This window comes from Somniosus microcephalus, unplaced genomic scaffold (genome assembly GCF_052327205.1).
Source record: "Somniosus microcephalus isolate GS21.2 unplaced genomic scaffold, FLI_Smic_1.0 unresolved_chr3, whole genome shotgun sequence".
Classification (NCBI taxonomy): domain Eukaryota; kingdom Metazoa; phylum Chordata; class Chondrichthyes; order Squaliformes; family Somniosidae; genus Somniosus; species Somniosus microcephalus.
This window is the reverse complement of record NW_028225181.1, coordinates 65,326,480-65,352,734: the sequence shown is the minus strand read 5'-3', so window position 1 is coordinate 65,352,734 and position 26,255 is coordinate 65,326,480. Positions and strand designations below refer to the sequence as shown.

Here is a 26,255-nt window from a genome sequence, read left to right as displayed (position 1 = left end):
GGACACAGAAAAAACCGGCAAGGGTCTTTCTGGCCATACAAAGGGAGGGACAGAGAAAGACACTGCGGAAACCAAAGAGAGAGAGACAGACAGACAGACAGGCCGAATAACACGAAGCAGAGACAGAGACTGAGGGAAAACCGAGACTGCGAGAGAAACAGAGAGGGAGGTAGACAGACAGGGAAACGGAGACTGAGATGAAGAGAGAGACATGCATGAAGGTGCGTTCTGCTGTGTAAACAAATTCCCTGTAGTGTAAAAATGTTCCCTGTTATATAAAATTGTTCCCTCTTGTGTAAAGATGGTCGCTGTTGTGTACAGATTCTCCCTGTTTTTTTAGAGGTTTTGTGTGCTTTGTAAAGATGTCCGCTATTGAGTAATGTGTTTGCTGTTGTGTAAAGGTACTCCGTGTTGTGTAACGGTGTTCCGTTTTGTGTGGAGGTATTCCCTGTAGTGTAAAGGCCAAGAGCATCATCTGGTGCTGGCGACGCGGCGCTGCAGGAATGCGTTGAGAGAAAGGGGAAGGCCAAGGCTGCTGCAACTTTGCAGCATTTGCAGCTTCTGTTGGTGCGAATAAAGTGTTTTGAAAGTTGTGTTGCAGGTTCTTGTGTTTATTGCAAGAAGGAAGTTGCTGTAAGTAAAGCATAAAGTGTGATAAAAAACCTGACGCATTGAGCCTGAAATTTTGCATAATTCTAAGAGGAGAGAACAATAGGAATAATGTGCCCTCCTAATCACATCTTCCTCAGACTAATGCTATGAAAAACACATCTGACTCTCATCCTGAAGTCAGGGTCCAGATCCCCTCCCCCACACTTTTCTTTTGCAGAATGCATCTTCTCTTAACCATGTCTTAATGTAACTTTCGCTGTCTGGATAGGTTAGAATGAAAAAAAGATACTCGTGTTAAATTAATCGGATTGCAGCACACGAGTGATTGGGAGGTGCTGTTCAACCGGCAAGTTTGGAAGGGCGAACGGGGAAACGACGGAGAGATGGTGGGTGCGAGAGTGACAGCAATGGGGGAGCACGGTCGATAGATTGCAAGAAATGGAAGAAAGAAAAATGTAAAAGTGGTGCATATCTGAATAAGTGAGAGGCAGCAGGTGTGCAGACGAGTGAGTGAACGGTGTTTGTACTGTTCGGTGCGGGGTTCAGGCCAATTGTGGACCAGTGGAAATTCTGCGAATCGGATCTGCCTGCATGTAGCAACTGAAGGAAAAGGTGACACAAAACCAGCATGCCTGCCCGGTTTACTGCTGTTGGTGAAGCGACGAAATTTAGAAATGTCGCAATATCTGGCAGCGGTGGGATTCGAACCCACGCCCCCGAAGAGACTGGAGCCTAAATCCAGCGCCTTAGACCGCTCGGCCACGCTACCACATCCAGCCGTTACGCAATCTGAAACTAGTACCTGGTGATTGAAATGTGGCATGGTCTTGTCAATACCAGGGGAAACAAAAGGAAATTAAATTCGTGGACGGCAAACTCACTTCTGATGCAACCCAGTAGATCAGAAGAAGCTACGTGTTCACAGGGCAACTCTAATAAATAGACGTTTGCTGGAACACAACCATTGTAAATTTCATTCATAATTTATCCCTGTTGTGTATTGCAAGCAGGAAGTTGGTGTAAGTAAAGTGTGATAAAAATAAGTGCGTTTGATTGTTGCTAGCAATGGAGGATTTTATTGCTGGTGTAAATAAGAATGCGACTAGCAGAGGATGGTTTCGATCCATCGACCTCTGGGTTTTGGGCCCAGCACGCTTCCGCTGCGCCACTCTGCTTTCGGCTGGTGGGGGATCCCGGCTGGTGCTTAGGTTCCGATGCCTCACAGGCCTGTGTGTTAGCGAGACGAATGTCAGCATCCAGGCTTTGTTGAAAACTATAGCATGGCCCTCAAACCACCCAGAGACCCGGACCCCGCAGCACCCGTGTTTGCAGGCTCACTTGGCTGCACAATGTCACAAGGACACTCAGTATTACACCACCGACAATGGGACGGACACAAAAGGACACAGAAAAAACCGGAGAGGGTCTTTCTGGCCATACAAAGGGAGGGACAGAGAAAGACACTGCGGAAACCAAAGAGAGAGAGAGAGAGACAGACAGACAGACCGAATAACACGAAGCAGAGACAGAGACTGAGGGAAAACCGAGACTGCGAGAGAAACAGAGAGGGAGGTAGACAGACAGGGAAACGGAGACTGAGATGAAGAGAGAGACATGCATGAAGGTGCGTTCTGCTGTGTAAACAAATTCCCTGTAGTGTAAAAATGTTCCCTGTTATATAAAATTGTTCCCTCTTGTGTAAAGATGGTCGCTGTTGTGTACAGATTCTCCCTGTTTTTTTAGAGGTTTTGTGTGCTTTGTAAAGATGTCCGCTATTGAGTAATGTGTTTCCTGTTGTGTAAAGGTACTCCGTGTTGTGTAACGGTGTTCCGTTTTGTGTGGAGGTATTCCCTGTAGTGTAAAGGCCAAGAGCATCATCTGGTGCTGGCGACGCGGCGCTGCAGGAATGCGTTGAGAGAAAGGGGAAGGCCAAGGCTGCTGCAACTTTGCAGCATTTGCAGCTTCTGTTGGTGCGAATAAAATGTTTTGAAAGTTGTGTTGCAGGTTCTTGTGTTTATTGCAAGAAGGAAGTTGCTGTAAGTAAAGCATAAAGTGTGATAAAAAACCTGACGCATTGAGCCTGAAATTTTGCATAATTCTAAGAGGAGAGAACAATAGGAATAATGTGCCCTCCTAATCACATCTTCCTCAGACTAATGCTATGAAAAACACATCTGACTCTCATCCTGAAGTCAGGGTCCAGATCCCCTCCCCCACACTTTTCTTTTGCAGAATGCATCTTCTCTTAACCATGTCTTAATGTAACTTTCGCTGTCTGGATAGGTTAGAATGAAAAAAAGATACTCGTGTTAAATTAATCGGATTGCAGCACACGAGTGATTGGGAGGTGCTGTTCAACCGGCAAGTTTGGAAGGGCGAACGGGGAAACGACGGAGAGATGGTGGGTGCGAGAGTGACAGCAATGGGGGAGCACGGTCGATAGATTGCAAGAAATGGAAGAAAGAAAAATGTAAAAGTGGTGCATATCTGAATAAGTGAGAGGCAGCAGGTGTGCAGACGAGTGAGTGAACGGTGTTTGTACTGTTCGGTGCGGGGTTCAGGCCAATTGTGGACCAGTGGAAATTCTGCGAATCGGATCTGCCTGCATGTAGCAACTGAAGGAAAAGGTGACACAAAACCGACATGCCTGCCCGGTTTACTGCTGTTGGTGAAGCGACGAAATTTAGAAATGTCGCAATATCTGGCAGCGGTGGGATTCGAACCCACGCCCCCGAAGAGACTGGAGCCTAAATCCAGCGCCTTAGACCGCTCGGCCACGCTACCACATCCAGCCGTTACGCAATCTGAAACTAGTACCTGGTGATTGAAATGTGGCATGGTCTTGTCAATACCAGGGGAAACAAAAGGAAATTAAATTCGTGGACGGCAAACTCACTTCTGATGCAACCCAGTAGATCAGAAGAAGCTACGTGTTCACAGGGCAACTCTAATAAATAGACGTTTGCTGGAATACAACCATTGTAAATTTCATTCATAATTTATCCCTGTTGTGTATTGCAAGCAGGAAGTTGGTGCAAGTAAAGTGTGATAAAAATAAGTGCGTTTGATTGTTGCTAGCAATGGAGGATTTTATTGCTGGTGTAAATAAGAATTCGACTAGCAGAGAATGGTTTCGATCCACCGACCTCTGGGTTATGGGCCCAGCACGCTTCCGCTGCGCCACTCTGCTTTCAGTTGGTGTGGTATCCCGGCTGGTGCTTAGGTTCCGATGCCTCACAGGCCTGTGTGTTTGCGAGACGAATGTCAGCATCCAGGCTGTGTTGAAAACTATTGCATGGCCCTCAAACCATCCAGAGACCCGGACCCCGCAGCACCCGTGTTTGCAGGCTCACTTGGCTGCACAATGTCACAAGGACACTCAGTATTACACCACCGACAATGGGACGGACACAAAAGGACACAGAAAAAACCGGCAAGGGTCTTTCTGGCCATACAAAGGGAGGGACAGAGAAAGACACTGCGGAAACCAAAGAGAGAGAGAGACAGACAGACAGACAGGCCGAATAACACGAAGCAGAGACAGAGACTGAGGGAAAACCGAGACTGCGAGAGAAACAGAGAGGGAGGTAGACAGACAGGGAAACGGAGACTGAGATGAAGAGAGAGACATGCATGAAGGTGCGTTCTGCTGTGTAAACAAATTCCCTGTAGTGTAAAAATGTTCCCTGTTATATAAAATTGTTCCCTCTTGTGTAAAGATGGTCGCTGTTGTGTACAGATTCTCCCTGTTTTTTTAGAGGTTTTGTGTGCTTTGTAAAGATGTCCGCTATTGAGTAATGTGTTTGCTGTTGTGTAAAGGTACTCCGTGTTGTGTAACGGTGTTCCGTTTTGTGTGGAGGTATTCCCTGTAGTGTAAAGGCCAAGAGCATCATCTGGTGCTGGCGACGCGGCGCTGCAGGAATGCGTTGAGAGAAAGGGGAAGGCCAAGGCTGCTGCAACTTTGCAGCATTTGCAGCTTCTGTTGGTGCGAATAAAGTGTTTTGAAAGTTGTGTTGCAGGTTCTTGTGTTTATTGCAAGAAGGAAGTTGCTGTAAGTAAAGCATAAAGTGTGATAAAAAACCTGACGCATTGAGCCTGAAATTTTGCATAATTCTAAGAGGAGAGAACAATAGGAATAATGTGCCCTCCTAAATCACATCTTCCTCAGACTAATGCTATGAAAAACACATCTGACTCTCATCCTGAAGTCAGAGTCCAGATCCCCTCCCCCACACTTTTCTTTTGCAGAATGCATCTTCTCTTAACCATGTCTTAATGTAACTTTCGCTGTCTGGATAGGTTAGAATGAAAAAAAGATACTCGTGTTAAATTAATCGGATTGCAGCACACGAGTGATTGGGAGGTGCTGTTCAACCGGCAAGTTTGGAAGGGCGAACGGGGAAACGACGGAGAGATGGTGGGTGCGAGAGTGACAGCAATGGGGGAGCACGGTCGATAGATTGCAAGAAATGGAAGAAAGATAAATGTAAAAGTGGTGCATATCTGAATAAGTGAGAGGCAGCAGGTGTGCAGACGAGTGAGTGAACGGTGTTTGTACTGTTCGGTGCGGGGTTCAGGCCAATTGTGGACCAGTGGAAATTCTGCGAATCGGATCTGCCTGCATGTAGCAACTGAAGGAAAAGGTGACACAAAACCGGCATGCCTGCCCGGTTTACTGCTGTTGGTGAAGCGACGAAATTTAGAAATGTCGCAATATCTGGCAGCGGTGGGATTCGAACCCACGCCCCCGAAGAGACTGGAGCCTAAATCCAGCGCCTTAGACCGCTCGGCCACGCTTCCACATCCAGCCGTTACGCAATCTGAAACTAGTACCTGGTGATTGAAATGTGGCATGGTCTTGTCAATACCAGGGGAAACAAAAGGAAATTAAATTCGTGGACGGCAAACTCACTTCTGATGCAACCCAGTAGATCAGAAGAAGCTACGTGTTCACAGGGCAACTCTAATAAATAGACGTTTGCTGGAACACAACCATTGTAAATTTCATTCATAATTTATCCCTGTTGTGTATTGCAAGCAGGAAGTTGGTGTAAGTAAAGTGTGATAAAAATAAGTGCGTTTGATTGTTGCTAGCAATGGAGGATTTTATTGCTGGTGTAAATAAGAATGCGACTAGCAGAGGATGGTTTCGATCCATCGACCTCTGGGTTATGGGCCCAGCACGCTTCCGCTGCGCCACTCTGCTTTCGGCTGGTGGGGGATCCCGGCTGGTGCTTAGGTTCCGATGCCTCACAGGCCTGTGTGTTAGCGAGACGAATGTCAGCATCCAGGCTTTGTTGAAAACTATAGCATGGCCCTCAAACCACCCAGAGACCCGGACCCCGCAGCACCCGTGTTTGCAGGCTCACTTGGCTGCACAATGTCACAAGGACACTCAGTATTACACCACCGACAATGGGACGGACACAAAAGGACACAGAAAAAACCGGAGAGGGTCTTTCTGGCCATACAAAGGGAGGGACAGAGAAAGACACTGCGGAAACCAAAGAGAGAGAGAGAGAGACAGACAGACAGACCGAATAACACGAAGCAGAGACAGAGACTGAGGGAAAACCGAGACTGCGAGAGAAACAGAGAGGGAGGTAGACAGACAGGGAAACGGAGACTGAGATGAAGAGAGAGACATGCATGAAGGTGCGTTCTGCTGTGTAAACAAATTCCCTGTAGTGTAAAAATGTTCCCTGTTATATAAAATTGTTCCCTCTTGTGTAAAGATGGTCGCTGTTGTGTACAGATTCTCCCTGTTTTTTTAGAGGTTTTGTGTGCTTTGTAAAGATGTCCGCTATTGAGTAATGTGTTTCCTGTTGTGTAAAGGTACTCCGTGTTGTGTAACGGTGTTCCGTTTTGTGTGGAGGTATTCCCTGTAGTGTAAAGGCCAAGAGCATCATCTGGTGCTGGCGACGCGGCGCTGCAGGAATGCGTTGAGAGAAAGGGGAAGGCCAAGGCTGCTGCAACTTTGCAGCATTTGCAGCTTCTGTTGGTGCGAATAAAGTGTTTTGAAAGTTGTGTTGCAGGTTCTTGTGTTTATTGCAAGAAGGAAGTTGCTGTAAGTAAAGCATAAAGTGTGATAAAAAACCTGACGCATTGAGCCTGAAATTTTGCATTATTCTAAGAGGAGAGAACAATAGGAATAATGTGCCCTCCTAAATCACATCTTCCTCAGACTAATGCTATGAAAAACACATCTGACTCTCATCCTGAAGTCAGAGTCCAGATCCCCTCCCCCACACTTTTCTTTTGCAGAATGCATCTTCTCTTAACCATGTCTTAATGTAACTTTCGCTGTCTGGATAGGTTAGAATGAAAAAAAGATACTCGTGTTAAATTAATCGGATTGCAGCACACGAGTGATTGGGAGGTGCTGTTCAACCGGCAAGTTTGGAAGGGCGAACGGGGAAACGACGGAGAGATGGTGGGTGCGAGAGTGACAGCAATGGGGGAGCACGGTCGATAGATTGCAAGAAATGGAAGAAAGAAAAATGTAAAAGTGGTGCATATCTGAATAAGTGAGAGGCAGCAGGTGTGCAGACGAGTGAGTGAACGGTGTTTGTACTGTTCGGTGCGGGGTTCAGGCCAATTGTGGACCAGTGGAAATTCTGCGAATCGGATCTGCCTGCATGTAGCAACTGAAGGAAAAGGTGACACAAAACCGACATGCCTGCCCGGTTTACTGCTGTTGGTGAAGCGACGAAATTTAGAAATGTCGCAATATCTGGCAGCGGTGGGATTCGAACCCACGCCCCCGAAGAGACTGGAGCCTAAATCCAGCGCCTTAGACCGCTCGGCCACGCTACCACATCCAGCCGTTACGCAATCTGAAACTAGTACCTGGTGATTGAAATGTGGCATGGTCTTGTCAATACCAGGGGAAACAAAAGGAAATTAAATTCGTGGACGGCAAACTCACTTCTGATGCAACCCAGTAGATCAGAAGAAGCTACGTGTTCACAGGGCAACTCTAATAAATAGACGTTTGCTGGAATACAACCATTGTAAATTTCATTCATAATTTATCCCTGTTGTGTATTGCAAGCAGGAAGTTGGTGCAAGTAAAGTGTGATAAAAATAAGTGCGTTTGATTGTTGCTAGCAATGGAGGATTTTATTGCTGGTGTAAATAAGAATTCGACTAGCAGAGAATGGTTTCGATCCACCGACCTCTGGGTTATGGGCCCAGCACGCTTCCGCTGCGCCACTCTGCTTTCAGTTGGTGTGGTATCCCGGCTGGTGCTTAGGTTCCGATGCCTCACAGGCCTGTGTGTTTGCGAGACGAATGTCAGCATCCAGGCTGTGTTGAAAACTATTGCATGGCCCTCAAACCATCCAGAGACCCGGACCCCGCAGCACCCGTGTTTGCAGGCTCACTTGGCTGCACAATGTCACAAGGACACTCAGTATTACACCACCGACAATGGGACGGACACAAAAGGACACAGAAAAAACCGGCAAGGGTCTTTCTGGCCATACAAAGGGAGGGACAGAGAAAGACACTGCGGAAACCAAAGAGAGAGAGACAGACAGACAGACAGGCCGAATAACACGAAGCAGAGACAGAGACTGAGGGAAAACCGAGACTGCGAGAGAAACAGAGAGGGAGGTAGACAGACAGGGAAACGGAGACTGAGATGAAGAGAGAGACATGCATGAAGGTGCGTTCTGCTGTGTAAACAAATTCCCTGTAGTGTAAAAATGTTCCCTGTTATATAAAATTGTTCCCTCTTGTGTAAAGATGGTCGCTGTTGTGTACAGATTCTCCCTGTTTTTTTAGAGGTTTTGTGTGCTTTGTAAAGATGTCCGCTATTGAGTAATGTGTTTGCTGTTGTGTAAAGGTACTCCGTGTTGTGTAACGGTGTTCCGTTTTGTGTGGAGGTATTCCCTGTAGTGTAAAGGCCAAGAGCATCATCTGGTGCTGGCGACGCGGCGCTGCAGGAATGCGTTGAGAGAAAGGGGAAGGCCAAGGCTGCTGCAACTTTGCAGCATTTGCAGCTTCTGTTGGTGCGAATAAAGTGTTTTGAAAGTTGTGTTGCAGGTTCTTGTGTTTATTGCAAGAAGGAAGTTGCTGTAAGTAAAGCATAAAGTGTGATAAAAAACCTGACGCATTGAGCCTGAAATTTTGCATAATTCTAAGAGGAGAGAACAATAGGAATAATGTGCCCTCCTAAATCACATCTTCCTCAGACTAATGCTATGAAAAACACATCTGACTCTCATCCTGAAGTCAGAGTCCAGATCCCCTCCCCCACACTTTTCTTTTGCAGAATGCATCTTCTCTTAACCATGTCTTAATGTAACTTTCGCTGTCTGGATAGGTTAGAATGAAAAAAAGATACTCGTGTTAAATTAATCGGATTGCAGCACACGAGTGATTGGGAGGTGCTGTTCAACCGGCAAGTTTGGAAGGGCGAACGGGGAAACGACGGAGAGATGGTGGGTGCGAGAGTGACAGCAATGGGGGAGCACGGTCGATAGATTGCAAGAAATGGAAGAAAGATAAATGTAAAAGTGGTGCATATCTGAATAAGTGAGAGGCAGCAGGTGTGCAGACGAGTGAGTGAACGGTGTTTGTACTGTTCGGTGCGGGGTTCAGGCCAATTGTGGACCAGTGGAAATTCTGCGAATCGGATCTGCCTGCATGTAGCAACTGAAGGAAAAGGTGACACAAAACCAGCATGCCTGCCCGGTTTACTGCTGTTGGTGAAGCGACGAAATTTAGAAATGTCGCAATATCTGGCAGCGGTGGGATTCGAACCCACGCCCCCGAAGAGACTGGAGCCTAAATCCAGCGCCTTAGACCGCTCGGCCACGCTACCACATCCAGCCGTTACGCAATCTGAAACTAGTACCTGGTGATTGAAATGTGGCATGGTCTTGTCAATACCAGGGGAAACAAAAGGAAATTAAATTCGTGGACGGCAAACTCACTTCTGATGCAACCCAGTAGATCAGAAGAAGCTACGTGTTCACAGGGCAACTCTAATAAATAGACGTTTGCTGGAACACAACCATTGTAAATTTCATTCATAATTTATCCCTGTTGTGTATTGCAAGCAGGAAGTTGGTGTAAGTAAAGTGTGATAAAAATAAGTGCGTTTGATTGTTGCTAGCAATGGAGGATTTTATTGCTGGTGTAAATAAGAATGCGACTAGCAGAGGATGGTTTCGATCCATCGACCTCTGGGCTTTGGGCCCAGCACGCTTCCGCTGCGCCACTCTGCTTTCGGCTGGTGGGGGATCCCGGCTGGTGCTTAGGTTCCGATGCCTCACAGGCCTGTGTGTTTGCGAGACGAATGTCAGCATCCAGGCTGTGTTGAAAACTATTGCATGGCCCTCAAACCATCCAGAGACCCGGACCCCGCAGCACCCGTGTTTGCAGGCTCACTTGGCTGCACAATGTCACAAGGACACTCAGTATTACACCACCGACAATGGGACGGACACAAAAGGACACAGAAAAAACCGGCAAGGGTCTTTCTGGCCATACAAAGGGAGGGACAGAGAAAGACACTGCGGAAACCAAAGAGAGAGAGACAGACAGACAGACAGGCCGAATAACACGAAGCAGAGACAGAGACTGAGGGAAAACCGAGACTGCGAGAGAAACAGAGAGGGAGGTAGACAGACAGGGAAACGGAGACTGAGATGAAGAGAGAGACATGCATGAAGGTGCGTTCTGCTGTGTAAACAAATTCCCTGTAGTGTAAAAATGTTCCCTGTTATATAAAATTGTTCCCTCTTGTGTAAAGATGGTCGCTGTTGTGTACAGATTCTCCCTGTTTTTTTAGAGGTTTTGTGTGCTTTGTAAAGATGTCCGCTATTGAGTAATGTGTTTGCTGTTGTGTAAAGGTACTCCGTGTTGTGTAACGGTGTTCCGTTTTGTGTGGAGGTATTCCCTGTAGTGTAAAGGCCAAGAGCATCATCTGGTGCTGGCGACGCGGCGCTGCAGGAATGCGTTGAGAGAAAGGGGAAGGCCAAGGCTGCTGCAACTTTGCAGCATTTGCAGCTTCTGTTGGTGCGAATAAAGTGTTTTGAAAGTTGTGTTGCAGGTTCTTGTGTTTATTGCAAGAAGGAAGTTGCTGTAAGTAAAGCATAAAGTGTGATAAAAAACCTGACGCATTGAGCCTGAAATTTTGCATAATTCTAAGAGGAGAGAACAATAGGAATAATGTGCCCTCCTAAATCACATCTTCCTCAGACTAATGCTATGAAAAACACATCTGACTCTCATCCTGAAGTCAGAGTCCAGATCCCCTCCCCCACACTTTTCTTTTGCAGAATGCATCTTCTCTTAACCATGTCTTAATGTAACTTTCGCTGTCTGGATAGGTTAGAATGAAAAAAAGATACTCGTGTTAAATTAATCGGATTGCAGCACACGAGTGATTGGGAGGTGCTGTTCAACCGGCAAGTTTGGAAGGGCGAACGGGGAAACGACGGAGAGATGGTGGGTGCGAGAGTGACAGCAATGGGGGAGCACGGTCGATAGATTGCAAGAAATGGAAGAAAGATAAATGTAAAAGTGGTGCATATCTGAATAAGTGAGAGGCAGCAGGTGTGCAGACGAGTGAGTGAACGGTGTTTGTACTGTTCGGTGCGGGGTTCAGGCCAATTGTGGACCAGTGGAAATTCTGCGAATCGGATCTGCCTGCATGTAGCAACTGAAGGAAAAGGTGACACAAAACCGGCATGCCTGCCCGGTTTACTGCTGTTGGTGAAGCGACGAAATTTAGAAATGTCGCAATATCTGGCAGCGGTGGGATTCGAACCCACGCCCCCGAAGAGACTGGAGCCTAAATCCAGCGCCTTAGACCGCTCGGCCACGCTTCCACATCCAGCCGTTACGCAATCTGAAACTAGTACCTGGTGATTGAAATGTGGCATGGTCTTGTCAATACCAGGGGAAACAAAAGGAAATTAAATTCGTGGACGGCAAACTCACTTCTGATGCAACCCAGTAGATCAGAAGAAGCTACGTGTTCACAGGGCAACTCTAATAAATAGACGTTTGCTGGAACACAACCATTGTAAATTTCATTCATAATTTATCCCTGTTGTGTATTGCAAGCAGGAAGTTGGTGTAAGTAAAGTGTGATAAAAATAAGTGCGTTTGATTGTTGCTAGCAATGGAGGATTTTATTGCTGGTGTAAATAAGAATGCGACTAGCAGAGGATGGTTTCGATCCATCGACCTCTGGGTTATGGGCCCAGCACGCTTCCGCTGCGCCACTCTGCTTTCGGCTGGTGGGGGATCCCGGCTGGTGCTTAGGTTCCGATGCCTCACAGGCCTGTGTGTTAGCGAGACGAATGTCAGCATCCAGGCTTTGTTGAAAACTATAGCATGGCCCTCAAACCACCCAGAGACCCGGACCCCGCAGCACCCGTGTTTGCAGGCTCACTTGGCTGCACAATGTCACAAGGACACTCAGTATTACACCACCGACAATGGGACGGACACAAAAGGACACAGAAAAAACCGGAGAGGGTCTTTCTGGCCATACAAAGGGAGGGACAGAGAAAGACACTGCGGAAACCAAAGAGAGAGAGAGAGAGACAGACAGACAGACCGAATAACACGAAGCAGAGACAGAGACTGAGGGAAAACCGAGACTGCGAGAGAAACAGAGAGGGAGGTAGACAGACAGGGAAACGGAGACTGAGATGAAGAGAGAGACATGCATGAAGGTGCGTTCTGCTGTGTAAACAAATTCCCTGTAGTGTAAAAATGTTCCCTGTTATATAAAATTGTTCCCTCTTGTGTAAAGATGGTCGCTGTTGTGTACAGATTCTCCCTGTTTTTTTAGAGGTTTTGTGTGCTTTGTAAAGATGTCCGCTATTGAGTAATGTGTTTCCTGTTGTGTAAAGGTACTCCGTGTTGTGTAACGGTGTTCCGTTTTGTGTGGAGGTATTCCCTGTAGTGTAAAGGCCAAGAGCATCATCTGGTGCTGGCGACGCGGCGCTGCAGGAATGCGTTGAGAGAAAGGGGAAGGCCAAGGCTGCTGCAACTTTGCAGCATTTGCAGCTTCTGTTGGTGCGAATAAAGTGTTTTGAAAGTTGTGTTGCAGGTTCTTGTGTTTATTGCAAGAAGGAAGTTGCTGTAAGTAAAGCATAAAGTGTGATAAAAAACCTGACGCATTGAGCCTGAAATTTTGCATTATTCTAAGAGGAGAGAACAATAGGAATAATGTGCCCTCCTAAATCACATCTTCCTCAGACTAATGCTATGAAAAACACATCTGACTCTCATCCTGAAGTCAGAGTCCAGATCCCCTCCCCCACACTTTTCTTTTGCAGAATGCATCTTCTCTTAACCATGTCTTAATGTAACTTTCGCTGTCTGGATAGGTTAGAATGAAAAAAAGATACTCGTGTTAAATTAATCGGATTGCAGCACACGAGTGATTGGGAGGTGCTGTTCAACCGGCAAGTTTGGAAGGGCGAACGGGGAAACGACGGAGAGATGGTGGGTGCGAGAGTGACAGCAATGGGGGAGCACGGTCGATAGATTGCAAGAAATGGAAGAAAGATAAATGTAAAAGTGGTGCATATCTGAATAAGTGAGAGGCAGCAGGTGTGCAGACGAGTGAGTGAACGGTGTTTGTACTGTTCGGTGCGGGGTTCAGGCCAATTGTGGACCAGTGGAAATTCTGCGAATCGGATCTGCCTGTATGTAGCAACTGAAGGAAAAGGTGACACAAAACCGGCATGCCTGCCCGGTTTACTGCTGTTGGTGAAGCGACGAAATTTAGAAATGTCGCAATATCTGGCAGCGGTGGGATTCGAACCCACGCCCCCGAAGAGACTGGAGCCTAAATCCAGCGCCTTAGACCGCTCGGCCACGCTACCACATCCAGCCGTTACGCAATCTGAAACTAGTACCTGGTGATTGAAATGTGGCATGGTCTTGTCAATACCAGGGGAAACAAAAGGAAATTAAATTCGTGGACGGCAAACTCACTTCTGATGCAACCCAGTAGATCAGAAGAAGCTACGTGTTCACAGGGCAACTCTAATAAATAGACGTTTGCTGGAACACAACCATTGTAAATTTCATTCATAATTTATCCCTGTTGTGTATTGCAAGCAGGAAGTTGGTGTAAGTAAAGTGTGATAAAAATAAGTGCGTTTGATTGTTGCTAGCAATGGAGGATTTTATTGCTGGTGTAAATAAGAATGCGACTAGCAGAGGATGGTTTCGATCCATCGACCTCTGGGTTATGGGCCCAGCACGCTTCCGCTGCGCCACTCTGCTTTCGGCTGGTGGGGGATCCCGGCTGGTGCTTAGGTTCCGATGCCTCACAGGCCTGTGTGTTAGCGAGACGAATGTCAGCATCCAGGCTGTGTTGAAAACTATAGCATGGCCCTCAAACCACCCAGAGACCCGGACCCCGCAGCACCCGTGTTTGCAGGCTCACCTGGCTGCACAATGTCACAAGGACACTCAGTATTACACCACCGACAATGGGACGGACACAAAAGGACACAGAAAAAACCGGCAAGGGTCTTTCTGGCCATACAAAGGGAGGGACAGAGAAAGACACTGCGGAAGCCAAAGAGAGAGAGACAGACAGACTGAATAACACGAAGCAGAGACAGAGACTGAGGGAAAACCGAGACTGCGAGAGAAACAGAGAGGGAGGTAGACAGACAGGGAAACGGAGACTGAGATGAAGAGAGAGACATGCATGAAGATGCGTTCTGCTGTGTAAACAAATTCCCTGTCGTGTAAAAATGTTCCCTGTAATATAAAATTGTTCCCTCTTGTGCAAAGATGGTCGCTGTTGTGTACAGATTCTCCCTGTTTTTTTAGAGGTTTTGTGTGCTTTGTCAAGATGTCCGCTATTGAGTAATGTGTTTCCTGTTGTGTAAAGGTACTCCGTGTTGTGTAACGGTGTTCCATTTTGTGTGGAGGTATTCCCTGTAGTGTAAAGGCCAAGAGCATCATCTGGTGCTGGCGACGCGGCGCTGCAGGAATGCGTTGAGAGAAAGGGGAAGGCCAAGGCTGCTGCAACTTTGCAGCATTTGCAGCTGCTGTTGGTGCGAAAATAGTGTTTTGAAAGTTGTGTTGCAGGTTCTTGTGTTTATTGCAAGAAGGAAGTTGGTGTAAGTAAAGCATAAAGTGTGATAAAAAACCTGACGCATTGAGCCTGAAATTTTGCATAATTCTAAGAGGAGAGAACAATAGGAATAATGTGCCCTCCTAATCACATCTTCCTCAGACTAATGCTATGAAAAACACATCTGACTCTCATCCTGAAGTCAGGGTCCAGATCCCCTCCCCCACACTTTTCTTTTGCAGAATGCATCTTCTCTTAACCATGTCTTAATGTAACTTTCGCTGTCTGGATATGTTAGAATGAAAAAAAGATACTCGTGTTAAATTAATCGGATTGCAGCACACGAGTGAATGGGAGGTGCTGTTCAACCGGCAAGTTTGGAAGGGCGAACGGGGAAACGACGGAGAGATGGTGGGTGCGAGAGTGACAGCAATGGGGGAGCACGGTCGATAGATTGCAAGAAATGGAAGAAAGAAAAATGTAAAAGTGGTACATATCTGAATAAGTGAGAGGCAGCAGGTGTGCAGACGAGTGAGTGAACGGCCTGAATTCAAGTTGGTTGGGTGACGGTGTTTATACTGTTCGGTGCGGGGTTCAGGCCAATTGTGGACCAGTGGAAATTCTGCGAATCGGATCTGCCTGTATGTAGCAACTGAAGGAAAAGGTGACACAAAACCGGCATGCCTGCCCGGTTTACTGCTGTTGGTGAAGCGACGAAATTTAGAAATGTCGCAATATCTGGCAGCGGTGGGATTCGAACCCACGACCCCGAAGAGACTGGAGCCTAAATCCAGCGCCTTAGACCGCTCGGCCACGCTACCACATCCAGCCGTTACGCAATCTGAAACTAGTACCTGGTGATTGAAATGTGGCATGGTCTTGTAAATACCAGGGGAAACAAAAGGAAATTAAATTCGTGGACGGCAAACTCACTTCTGATGCAACCCAGTAGATCAGAAGAAGCTACGTGTTCACAGGGCAACTCTAATAAATAGACGTTTGCTGGAACACAACCATTGTAAATTTCATTCATAATTTATCCCTGTTGTGTATTGCAAGCAGGAAGTTGGTGTAAGTAAAGTGTGATAAAAATAAGTGCGTTTGATTGTTGCAAGCAATAGAGGATTTTATTGCTGGTGTAAATAAGAATGCGACTAGCAGAGGATGGTTTCGATCCATCGACCTCTGGGTTATGGGCCCAGCACGCTTCCGCTGCGCCACTCTGCTTTCGGCTGGTCGGGGATCCCGGCTGGTGCTTAGGTTCCGATGCCTCACAGGCCTGTGTGTTAGCGAGACGAATGTCAGCATCCAGGCTGTGTTGAAAACTGTAGCATGGCCCTCAAACCACCCAGAGACCCGGACCCCGCAGCACCCGTGGATGCAGGCTCACTTGGCTGCACAATGTCACAAGGACACTCAGTATTACACCACCGACAATGGGACGGACACAAAAGGACACAGAAAAAACCGGCAAGGGTCTTTCTGGCCATACAAAGGGAGTGACAGAGAAAGACATTGCGGAAGCCAAAGAGAGAGAGACAGACAGACTGAATAACACGAAGCAGAGACAGAGACTGAGGGAAAATCGAGACTGCGAGAGAAACAGAGAGGGAGGTAGGCAGACAGGGAAACGGAGACTGAGATGAAGAGAGAGACATGCATGAAGATGCGTTCTGCTGTGTAAACAAATTCCCTGTCGTGTAAAAATGTTCCCTGTAATATAAAATTGTTCCCTCTTGTGCAAAGATGGTCGCTGTTGTGTACAGATTCTCCCTGTTTTTTTAGAGGTTTTGTGTGCTTTGTGAAGATGTCCGCTATTGAGTAATGTGTTTCCTGTTGTGTAAAGGTACTCCGTGTTGTGTAACGGTGTTCCATTTTGTGTGGAGGTATTCCCTGTAGTGTAAAGGCCAAGAGCATCATCTGGTGCTGGCGACGCGGCGCTGCAGGAATGCGTTGAGAGAAAGGGGAAGGCCAAGGCTGCTGCAACTTTGCAGCATTTGCAGCTGCTGTTGGTGCGAAAATAGTGTTTTGAAAGTTGTGTTGCAGGTTCTTGTGTTTATTGCAAGAAGGAAGTTGGTGTAAGTAAAGCATAAAGTGTGATAAAAAACCTGACGCATTGAGCCTGAAATTTTGCATAATTCTAAGAGGAGAGAACAATAGGAATAATGTGCCCTCCTAATCACATCTTCCTCAGACTAATGCTATGAAAAACACATCTGACTCTCATCCTGAAGTCAGGGTCCAGATCCCCTCCCCCACACTTTTCTTTTGCAGAATGCATCTTCTCTTAACCATGTCTTAATGTAACTTTCGCTGTCTGGATATGTTAGAATGAAAAAAAGATACTCGTGTTAAATTAATCGGATTGCAGCACACGAGTGAATGGGAGGTGCTGTTCAACCGGCAAGTTTGGAAGGGCGAACGGGGAAACGACGGAGAGATGGTGGGTGCGAGAGTGACAGCAATGGGGGAGCACGGTCGATAGATTGCAAGAAATGGAAGAAAGAAAAATGTAAAAGTGGTACATATCTGAATAAGTGAGAGGCAGCAGGTGTGCAGACGAGTGAGTGAACGGCCTGAATTCAAGTTGGTTGGGTGACGGTGTTTATACTGTTCGGTGCGGGGTTCAGGCCAATTGTGGACCAGTGGAAATTCTGCGAATCGGATCTGCCTGTATGTAGCAACTGAAGGAAAAGGTGACACAAAACCGGCATGCCTGCCCGGTTTACTGCTGTTGGTGAAGCGACGAAATTTAGAAATGTCGCAATATCTGGCAGCGGTGGGATTCGAACCCACGACCCCGAAGAGACTGGAGCCTAAATCCAGCGCCTTAGACCGCTCGGCCACGCTACCACATCCAGCCGTTACGCAATCTGAAACTAGTACCTGGTGATTGAAATGTGGCATGGTCTTGTAAATACCAGGGGAAACAAAAGGAAATTAAATTCGTGGACGGCAAACTCACTTCTGATGCAACCCAGTAGATCAGAAGAAGCTACGTGTTCACAGGGCAACTCTAATAAATAGACGTTTGCTGGAACACAACCATTGTAAATTTCATTCATAATTTATCCCTGTTGTGTATTGCAAGCAGGAAGTTGGTGTAAGTAAAGTGTGATAAAAATAAGTGCGTTTGATTGTTGCAAGCAATAGAGGATTTTATTGCTGGTGTAAATAAGAATGCGACTAGCAGAGGATGGTTTCGATCCATCGACCTCTGGGTTATGGGCCCAGCACGCTTCCGCTGCGCCACTCTGCTTTCGGCTGGTCGGGGATCCCGGCTGGTGCTTAGGTTCCGATGCCTCACAGGCCTGTGTGTTAGCGAGACGAATGTCAGCATCCAGGCTGTGTTGAAAACTGTAGCATGGCCCTCAAACCACCCAGAGACCCGGACCCCGCAGCACCCGTGGATGCAGGCTCACTTGGCTGCACAATGTCACAAGGACACTCAGTATTACACCACCGACAATGGGACGGACACAAAAGGACACAGAAAAAACCGGCAAGGGTCTTTCTGGCCATACAAAGGGAGTGACAGAGAAAGACATTGCGGAAGCCAAAGAGAGAGAGACAGACAGACTGAATAACACGAAGCAGAGACAGAGACTGAGGGAAAATCGAGACTGCGAGAGAAACAGAGAGGGAGGTAGGCAGACAGGGAAACGGAGACTGAGATGAAGAGAGAGACATGCATGAAGATGCGTTCTGCTGTGTAAACAAATTCCCTGTCGTGTAAAAATGTTCCCTGTAATATAAAATTGTTCCCTCTTGTGCAAAGATGGTCGCTGTTGTGTACAGATTCTCCCTGTTTTTTTAGAGGTTTTGTGTGCTTTGTCAAGATGTCCGCTATTGAGTAATGTGTTTCCTGTTGTGTAAAGGTACTCCGTGTTGTGTAACGGTGTTCCATTTTGTGTGGAGGTATTCCCTGTAGTGTAAAGGCCAAGAGCATCATCTGGTGCTGGCGACGCGGCGCTGCAGGAATGCGTTGAGAGAAAGGGGAAGGCCAAGGCTGCTGCAACTTTGCAGCATTTGCAGCTGCTGTTGGTGCGAAAATAGTGTTTTGAAAGTTGTGTTGCAGGTTCTTGTGTTTATTGCAAGAAGGAAGTTGGTGTAAGTAAAGCATAAAGTGTGATAAAAAACCTGACGCATTGAGCCTGAAATTTTGCATAATTCTAAGAGGAGAGAACAATAGGAATAATGTGCCCTCCTAATCACATCTTCCTCAGACTAATGCTATGAAAAACACATCTGACTCTCATCCTGAAGTCAGGGTCCAGATCCCCTCCCCCACACTTTTCTTTTGCAGAATGCATCTTCTCTTAACCATGTCTTAATGTAACTTTCGCTGTCTGGATATGTTAGAATGAAAAAAAGATACTCGTGTTAAATTAATCGGATTGCAGCACACGAGTGAATGGGAGGTGCTGTTCAACCGGCAAGTATGGAAGGGCTGAACGGGGAAACGACGGAGAGATGGTGGGTGCGAGAGTGACAGCAATGGGGGAGCACGGTCGATAGATTGCAAGAAATGGAAGAAAGAAAAATGTAAAAGTGGTACATATCTGAATAAGTGAGAGGCAGCAGGTGTGCAGACGAGTGAGTGAACGGCCTGAATTCAAGTTGGTTGGGTGACGGTGTTTATACTGTTCGGTGCGGGGTTCAGGCCAATTGTGGACCAGTGGAAATTCTGCGAATCGGATCTGCCTGTATGTAGCAACTGAAGGAAAAGGTGACACAAAACCGGCATGCCTGCCCGGTTTACTGCTGTTGGTGAAGCGACGAAATTTAGAAATGTCGCAATATCTGGCAGCGGTGGGATTCGAACCCACGCCCCCGAAGAGACTGGAGCCTAAATCCAGCGCCTTAGACCGCTCGGCCACGCTACCACATCCAGCCGTTACGCAATCTGAAACTAGTACCTGGTGATTGAAATGTGGCATGGTCTTGTAAATACCAGGGGAAACAAAAGGAAATTAAATTCGTGGACGGCAAACTCACTTCTGATGCAACCCAGTAGATCAGAAGAAGCTACGTGTTCACAGGGCAACTCTAATAAATAGACGTTTGCTGGAACACAACCATTGTAAATTTCATTCATAATTTATCCCTGTTGTGTATTGCAAGCAGGAAGTTGGTGTAAGTAAAGTGTGATAAAAATAAGTGCGTTTGATTGTTGCAAGCAATAGAGGATTTTATTGCTGGTGTAAATAAGAATGCGACTAGCAGAGGATGGTTTCGATCCATCGACCTCTGGGTTATGGGCCCAGCACGCTTCCGCTGCGCCACTCTGCTTTCGGCTGGTCGGGGATCCCGGCTGGTGCTTAGGTTCCGATGCCTCACAGGCCTGTGTGTTAGCGAGACGAATGTCAGCATCCAGGCTGTGTTGAAAACTGTAGCATGGCCCTCAAACCACCCAGAGACCCGGACCCCGCAGCACCCGTGGATGCAGGCTCACTTGGCTGCACAATGTCACAAGGACACTCAGTATTACACCACCGACAATGGGACGGACACAAAAGGACACAGAAAAAACCGGCAAGGGTCTTTCTGGCCATACAAAGGGAGTGACAGAGAAAGACACTGCGGAAGCCAAAGAGAGAGAGACAGACAGACTGAATAACACGAAGCAGAGACAGAGACTGAGGGAAAATCGAGACTGCGAGAGAAACAGAGAGGGAGGTAGGCAGACAGGGAAACGGAGACTGAGATGAAGAGAGAGACATGCATGAAGATGCGTTCTGCTGTGTAAACAAATTCCCTGTCGTGTAAAAATGTTCCCTGTAATATAAAATTGTTCCCTCTTGTGCAAAGATGGTCGCTGTTGTGTACAGATTCTCCCTGTTTTTTTAGAGGTTTTGTGTGCTTTGTGAAGATGTCCGCTATTGAGTAATGTGTTTCCTGTTGTGTAAAGGTACTCCGTGTTGTGTAACGGTGTTCCATTTTGTGTGGAGGTATTCCCTGTAGTGTAAAGGCCAAGAGCATCATCTGGTGCTGGCGACGCGGCGCTGCAGGAATGCGTTGAGAGAAAGGGGAAGGCCAAGGCTGCTGCAACTTTGCAGCATTTGCAGCTGCTGTTGGTGCGAAAATAGTGTTTTGAAAGTTGTGTTGCAGGTTCTTGTGTTTATTGCAAGAAGGAAGTTGGTGTAAGTAAAGCATAAAGTGTGATAAAAAACCTGACGCATTGAGCCTGAAATTTTGCATAATTCTAAGAGGAGAGAACAATAGGAATAATGTGCCCTCCTAATCACATCTTCCTCAGACTAATGCTATGAAAAACACATCTGACTCTCATCCTGAAGTCAGGGTCCAGATCCCCTCCCCCACACTTTTCTTTTGCAGAATGCATCTTCTCTTAACCATGTCTTAATGTAACTTTCGCTGTCTGGATATGTTAGAATGAAAAAAAGATACTCGTGTTAAATTAATCGGATTGCAGCACACGAGTGAATGGGAGGTGCTGTTCAACCGGCAAGTATGGAAGGGCTGAACGGGGAAACGACGGAGAGATGGTGGGTGCGAGAGTGACAGCAATGGGGGAGCACGGTCGATAGATTGCAAGAAATGGAAGAAAGAAAAATGTAAAAGTGGTACATATCTGAATAAGTGAGAGGCAGCAGGTGTGCAGACGAGTGAGTGAACGGCCTGAATTCAAGTTGGTTGGGTGACGGTGTTTATACTGTTCGGTGCGGGGTTCAGGCCAATTGTGGACCAGTGGAAATTCTGCGAATCGGATCTGCCTGTATGTAGCAACTGAAGGAAAAGGTGACACAAAACCGGCATGCCTGCCCGGTTTACTGCTGTTGGTGAAGCGACGAAATTTAGAAATGTCGCAATATCTGGCAGCGGTGGGATTCGAACCCACGCCCCCGAAGAGACTGGAGCCTAAATCCAGCGCCTTAGACCGCTCGGCCACGCTACCACATCCAGCCGTTACGCAATCTGAAACTAGTACCTGGTGATTGAAATGTGGCATGGTCTTGTAAATACCAGGGGAAACAAAAGGAAATTAAATTCGTGGACGGCAAACTCACTTCTGATGCAACCCAGTAGATCAGAAGAAGCTACGTGTTCACAGGGCAACTCTAATAAATAGACGTTTGCTGGAACACAACCATTGTAAATTTCATTCATAATTTATCCCTGTTGTGTATTGCAAGCAGGAAGTTGGTGTAAGTAAAGTGTGATAAAAATAAGTGCGTTTGATTGTTGCAAGCAATAGAGGATTTTATTGCTGGTGTAAATAAGAATGCGACTAGCAGAGGATGGTTTCGATCCATCGACCTCTGGGTTATGGGCCCAGCACGCTTCCGCTGCGCCACTCTGCTTTCGGCTGGTCGGGGATCCCGGCTGGTGCTTAGGTTCCGATGCCTCACAGGCCTGTGTGTTAGCGAGACGAATGTCAGCATCCAGGCTGTGTTGAAAACTGTAGCATGGCCCTCAAACCACCCAGAGACCCGGACCCCGCAGCACCCGTGGATGCAGGCTCACTTGGCTGCACAATGTCACAAGGACACTCAGTATTACACCACCGACAATGGGACGGACACAAAAGGACACAGAAAAAACCGGCAAGGGTCTTTCTGGCCATACAAAGGGAGTGACAGAGAAAGACACTGCGGAAGCCAAAGAGAGAGAGACAGACAGACTGAATAACACGAAGCAGAGACAGAGACTGAGGGAAAATCGAGACTGCGAGAGAAACAGAGAGGGAGGTAGGCAGACAGGGAAACGGAGACTGAGATGAAGAGAGAGACATGCATGAAGATGCGTTCTGCTGTGTAAACAAATTCCCTGTCGTGTAAAAATGTTCCCTGTAATATAAAATTGTTCCCTCTTGTGCAAAGATGGTCGCTGTTGTGTACAGATTCTCCCTGTTTTTTTAGAGGTTTTGTGTGCTTTGTGAAGATGTCCGCTATTGAGTAATGTGTTTCCTGTTGTGTAAAGGTACTCCGTGTTGTGTAACGGTGTTCCATTTTGTGTGGAGGTATTCCCTGTAGTGTAAAGGCCAAGAGCATCATCTGGTGCTGGCGACGCGGCGCTGCAGGAATGCGTTGAGAGAAAGGGGAAGGCCAAGGCTGCTGCAACTTTGCAGCATTTGCAGCTGCTGTTGGTGCGAAAATAGTGTTTTGAAAGTTGTGTTGCAGGTTCTTGTGTTTATTGCAAGAAGGAAGTTGGTGTAAGTAAAGCATAAAGTGTGATAAAAAACCTGACGCATTGAGCCTGAAATTTTGCATAATTCTAAGAGGAGAGAACAATAGGAATAATGTGCCCTCCTAATCACATCTTCCTCAGACTAATGCTATGAAAAACACATCTGACTCTCATCCTGAAGTCAGGGTCCAGATCCCCTCCCCCACACTTTTCTTTTGCAGAATGCATCTTCTCTTAACCATGTCTTAATGTAACTTTCGCTGTCTGGATATGTTAGAATGAAAAAAAGATACTCGTGTTAAATTAATCGGATTGCAGCACACGAGTGAATGGGAGGTGCTGTTCAACCGGCAAGTTTGGAAGGGCGAACGGGGAAACGACGGAGAGATGGTGGGTGCGAGAGTGACAGCAATGGGGGAGCACGGTCGATAGATTGCAAGAAATGGAAGAAAGAAAAATGTAAAAGTGGTACATATCTGAATAAGTGAGAGGCAGCAGGTGTGCAGACGAGTGAGTGAACGGCCTGAATTCAAGTTGGTTGGGTGACGGTGTTTATACTGTTCGGTGCTGGGTTCAGGCCAATTGTGGACCAGTGGAAATTCTGCGAATCGGATCTGCCTGTATGTAGCAACTGAAGGAAAAGGTGACACAAAACCGGCATGCCTGCCCGGTTTACTGCTGTTGGTGAAGCGACGAAATTTAGAAATGTCGCAATATCTGGCAGCGGTGGGATTCGAACCCACGACCCCGAAGAGACTGGAGCCTAAATCCAGCGCCTTAGACCGCTCGGCCACGCTACCACATCCAGCCGTTACGCAATCTGAAACTAGTACCTGGTGATTGAAATGTGGCATGGTCTTGTAAATACCAGGGGAAACAAAAGGAAATTAAATTCGTGGACGGCAAACTCACTTCTGATGCAACCCAGTAGATCAGAAGAAGCTACGTGTTCACAGGGCAACTCTAATAAATAGACGTTTGCTGGAACACAACCATTGTAAATTTCATTCATAATTTATCCCTGTTGTGTATTGCAAGCAGGAAGTTGGTGTAAGTAAAGTGTGATAAAAATAAGTGCGTTTGATTGTTGCAAGCAATAGAGGATTTTATTGCTGGTGTAAATAAGAATGCGACTAGCAGAGGATGGTTTCGATCCATCGACCTCTGGGTTATGGGCCCAGCACGCTTCCGCTGCGCCACTCTGCTTTCGGCTGGTCGGGGATCCCGGCTGGTGCTTAGGTTCCGATGCCTCACAGGCCTGTGTGTTAGCGAGACGAATGTCAGCATCCAGGCTGTGTTGAAAACTGTAGCATGGCCCTCAAACCACCCAGAGACCCGGACCCCGCAGCACCCGTGGATGCAGGCTCACTTGGCTGCACAATGTCACAAGGACACTCAGTATTACACCACCGACAATGGGACGGACACAAAAGGACACAGAAAAAACCGGCAAGGGTCTTTCTGGCCATACAAAGGGAGTGACAGAGAAAGACATTGCGGAAGCCAAAGAGAGAGAGACAGACAGACTGAATAACACGAAGCAGAGACAGAGACTGAGGGAAAATCGAGACTGCGAGAGAAACAGAGAGGGAGGTAGGCAGACAGGGAAACGGAGACTGAGATGAAGAGAGAGACATGCATGAAGATGCGTTCTGCTGTGTAAACAAATTCCCTGTCGTGTAAAAATGTTCCCTGTAATATAAAATTGTTCCCTCTTGTGCAAAGATGGTCGCTGTTGTGTACAGATTCTCCCTGTTTTTTTAGAGGTTTTGTGTGCTTTGTCAAGATGTCCGCTATTGAGTAATGTGTTTCCTGTTGTGTAAAGGTACTCCGTGTTGTGTAACGGTGTTCCATTTTGTGTGGAGGTATTCCCTGTAGTGTAAAGGCCAAGAGCATCATCTGGTGCTGGCGACGCGGCGCTGCAGGAATGCGTTGAGAGAAAGGGGAAGGCCAAGGCTGCTGCAACTTTGCAGCATTTGCAGCTGCTGTTGGTGCGAAAATAGTGTTTTGAAAGTTGTGTTGCAGGTTCTTGTGTTTATTGCAAGAAGGAAGTTGGTGTAAGTAAAGCATAAAGTGTGATAAAAAACCTGACGCATTGAGCCTGAAATTTTGCATAATTCTAAGAGGAGAGAACAATAGGAATAATGTGCCCTCCTAATCACATCTTCCTCAGACTAATGCTATGAAAAACACATCTGACTCTCATCCTGAAGTCAGGGTCCAGATCCCCTCCCCCACACTTTTCTTTTGCAGAATGCATCTTCTCTTAACCATGTCTTAATGTAACTTTCGCTGTCTGGATATGTTAGAATGAAAAAAAGATACTCGTGTTAAATTAATCGGATTGCAGCACACGAGTGAATGGGAGGTGCTGTTCAACCGGCAAGTATGGAAGGGCTGAACGGGGAAACGACGGAGAGATGGTGGGTGCGAGAGTGACAGCAATGGGGGAGCACGGTCGATAGATTGCAAGAAATGGAAGAAAGAAAAATGTAAAAGTGGTACATATCTGAATAAGTGAGAGGCAGCAGGTGTGCAGACGAGTGAGTGAACGGCCTGAATTCAAGTTGGTTGGGTGACGGTGTTTATACTGTTCGGTGCGGGGTTCAGGCCAATTGTGGACCAGTGGAAATTCTGCGAATCGGATCTGCCTGTATGTAGCAACTGAAGGAAAAGGTGACACAAAACCGGCATGCCTGCCCGGTTTACTGCTGTTGGTGAAGCGACGAAATTTAGAAATGTCGCAATATCTGGCAGCGGTGGGATTCGAACCCACGCCCCCGAAGAGACTGGAGCCTAAATCCAGCGCCTTAGACCGCTCGGCCACGCTACCACATCCAGCCGTTACGCAATCTGAAACTAGTACCTGGTGATTGAAATGTGGCATGGTCTTGTAAATACCAGGGGAAACAAAAGGAAATTAAATTCGTGGACGGCAAACTCACTTCTGATGCAACCCAGTAGATCAGAAGAAGCTACGTGTTCACAGGGCAACTCTAATAAATAGACGTTTGCTGGAACACAACCATTGTAAATTTCATTCATAATTTATCCCTGTTGTGTATTGCAAGCAGGAAGTTGGTGTAAGTAAAGTGTGATAAAAATAAGTGCGTTTGATTGTTGCAAGCAATAGAGGATTTTATTGCTGGTGTAAATAAGAATGCGACTAGCAGAGGATGGTTTCGATCCATCGACCTCTGGGTTATGGGCCCAGCACGCTTCCGCTGCGCCACTCTGCTTTCGGCTGGTCGGGGATCCCGGCTGGTGCTTAGGTTCCGATGCCTCACAGGCCTGTGTGTTAGCGAGACGAATGTCAGCATCCAGGCTGTGTTGAAAACTGTAGCATGGCCCTCAAACCACCCAGAGACCCGGACCCCGCAGCACCCGTGGATGCAGGCTCACTTGGCTGCACAATGTCACA

General features: G+C 47.0%; 13 non-coding genes across 13 annotated transcripts; all 13 read right to left on the bottom strand.

The window, feature by feature from the left end:
- Positions 1–1,299: 1,299 nt before the first annotated feature.
- On the bottom strand, positions 1,300–1,381 carry trnal-uag (transfer RNA leucine (anticodon UAG)). Its single transcript has one exon. It is a non-coding gene; the product is annotated as a tRNA-Leu (tRNA).
- A 1,933-nt stretch (positions 1,382–3,314) lies between these two features.
- Positions 3,315–3,396, bottom strand: trnal-uag (transfer RNA leucine (anticodon UAG)). Its single transcript has one exon. It is a non-coding gene; the product is annotated as a tRNA-Leu (tRNA).
- A 1,934-nt stretch (positions 3,397–5,330) lies between these two features.
- trnal-uag (transfer RNA leucine (anticodon UAG)) lies at positions 5,331–5,412 on the bottom strand. The gene has a single exon. It is a non-coding gene; the product is annotated as a tRNA-Leu (tRNA).
- A 1,934-nt stretch (positions 5,413–7,346) lies between these two features.
- On the bottom strand, positions 7,347–7,428 carry trnal-uag (transfer RNA leucine (anticodon UAG)). Its single transcript has one exon. It is a non-coding gene; the product is annotated as a tRNA-Leu (tRNA).
- A 1,932-nt stretch (positions 7,429–9,360) lies between these two features.
- On the bottom strand, positions 9,361–9,442 carry trnal-uag (transfer RNA leucine (anticodon UAG)). Its single transcript has one exon. It is a non-coding gene; the product is annotated as a tRNA-Leu (tRNA).
- Positions 9,443–11,374: 1,932 nt separating this feature from the next.
- On the bottom strand, positions 11,375–11,456 carry trnal-uag (transfer RNA leucine (anticodon UAG)). The gene has a single exon. It is a non-coding gene; the product is annotated as a tRNA-Leu (tRNA).
- A 1,934-nt stretch (positions 11,457–13,390) lies between these two features.
- Positions 13,391–13,472, bottom strand: trnal-uag (transfer RNA leucine (anticodon UAG)). The gene has a single exon. It is a non-coding gene; the product is annotated as a tRNA-Leu (tRNA).
- Positions 13,473–15,422: 1,950 nt separating this feature from the next.
- On the bottom strand, positions 15,423–15,504 carry trnal-uag (transfer RNA leucine (anticodon UAG)). The gene has a single exon. It is a non-coding gene; the product is annotated as a tRNA-Leu (tRNA).
- A 1,950-nt stretch (positions 15,505–17,454) lies between these two features.
- trnal-uag (transfer RNA leucine (anticodon UAG)) lies at positions 17,455–17,536 on the bottom strand. The gene has a single exon. It is a non-coding gene; the product is annotated as a tRNA-Leu (tRNA).
- A 1,951-nt stretch (positions 17,537–19,487) lies between these two features.
- On the bottom strand, positions 19,488–19,569 carry trnal-uag (transfer RNA leucine (anticodon UAG)). Its single transcript has one exon. It is a non-coding gene; the product is annotated as a tRNA-Leu (tRNA).
- Positions 19,570–21,520: 1,951 nt separating this feature from the next.
- trnal-uag (transfer RNA leucine (anticodon UAG)) lies at positions 21,521–21,602 on the bottom strand. The gene has a single exon. It is a non-coding gene; the product is annotated as a tRNA-Leu (tRNA).
- A 1,950-nt stretch (positions 21,603–23,552) lies between these two features.
- trnal-uag (transfer RNA leucine (anticodon UAG)) lies at positions 23,553–23,634 on the bottom strand. Its single transcript has one exon. It is a non-coding gene; the product is annotated as a tRNA-Leu (tRNA).
- Positions 23,635–25,585: 1,951 nt separating this feature from the next.
- trnal-uag (transfer RNA leucine (anticodon UAG)) lies at positions 25,586–25,667 on the bottom strand. Its single transcript has one exon. It is a non-coding gene; the product is annotated as a tRNA-Leu (tRNA).
- Between the last annotated feature and the right edge of the window lie 588 nt (positions 25,668–26,255).